Below are 1191 nucleotides of genomic sequence, written 5' to 3'. Positions count from 1 at the left end.
CTGAGCCTGGGCGCTGTCCCTCAGCTCTTCAGCTCAAGGGGAGTGCTCTCCCACTTGAGCCACAGCACCACTTCCGGTTTTCTGATGGTTAATTGAAGATAAGAGTCTCACAGACTTTCCTGCCCAGGCTGGCTTTGCATCTCAATCCTCAGATCTCAGCTTCCTGAGTAGCTAGGATGACAGGCGTGAGCCACCAGCTCCCAGCATCAGCTCTGCTTTTAAAGCAGCATTGTAAGAAACACATCATACAGATTACCTCACTTTATCTCATGACAACCATGTCAGGTAAATATCATTATTCCCATTTTTCATATGAGCAAACTGAGACCCCTAAAGAGTAAGGTAAAAGCCATAACTTCAAGTTTGTCACATTTTAAGACCTGTATTTCCATAGGGCCCTAACTTTGTTTTGTGTTTTGAGGTTCTGGGGATCTAAAGCCCCAGGTCTCTTGCATGCTAGGCAGGTGCTCTACCACTAAGCTACGCCTGTAGCTGGAACCCTGCTTTTTCAGAAGACTAGGAGATTCTATAACCTCTTGGAAATTGAGCAGGCTCATCTCTCTGTCCCAGAGACCTGGCTATAAGGAGTTGGGGTAGAGTGTCCATGACCTGGGCTTTTCTTTGCTCCATAGGGAAAGCCAGCATCTGGTAAGGGAAGCATCTTTGCCCGGGAGATCGCGGCAAGGCGGGCTTCTGAAGGCAGGCCTCCATCCGCCAGAGAAGTTGTGCCCAACCCAGACCCAGCACAGGGTGAGCTGCTGCTGCACATGTTTAGACCGTGTGTGTGTATCAAACTCAAGTCACCATGCATGTTAGGCAATGTACTTGCCCATGTACTTAAAGCACTAGGAATAGGAGCCTTGGGTCCACTGTGGAACTTAAGTACAGGGAGGAGGCAGGCTTTGGTGCAACTCTAAAAGAAAGGGAAGGGAGCCTGGCGATGGTGGCTCACGCCTGTAATCCTAGCTACTCTGAGGATCGCGGTTCAAAGCCAGCCCGGGCAGGAGAGACCCTGAGACTCCTATCTCCAGTAAACCACCAGAAAACCAGAAGTGGCGCTGTAGCTCAAGTGGTAGAGCACTCGCCTTGAGCTGAAGAGCTGAGGGACAGTGCCCAGGCCCAGAGTTCAAGCCCCACGACCGAAAAAAAAAAATAAAAATAAAAAATTATTAAAAAAAAAAAAAAGAACAG

The 1191-nt window shown here is 49.0% G+C and overlaps 1 long non-coding RNA gene across 1 annotated transcript in view; it reads left to right on the top strand.

Moving 5' to 3' along the window:
• LOC106002098 overlaps positions 1-752 on the top strand; it is a 4500-nt gene extending 3748 nt beyond the window's left edge. The window contains exon 3 of the long non-coding RNA XR_001175894.1: positions 633-752. This is a non-coding gene — a long non-coding RNA (uncharacterized LOC106002098). The remainder of the gene's footprint in view (positions 1-632) is intronic.
• The last annotated feature ends 439 nt before the right edge of the window (positions 753-1191 follow it).

This window comes from Dipodomys ordii, unplaced genomic scaffold, assembly GCF_000151885.1.
Source record: "Dipodomys ordii isolate 6190 unplaced genomic scaffold, Dord_2.0 Scaffold3178, whole genome shotgun sequence".
Lineage (NCBI taxonomy): Eukaryota > Metazoa > Chordata > Mammalia > Rodentia > Heteromyidae > Dipodomys > Dipodomys ordii.
The sequence above is the reverse complement of the archived record's forward strand: the minus strand, read 5'-3'. Positions and strand labels throughout refer to the sequence as shown.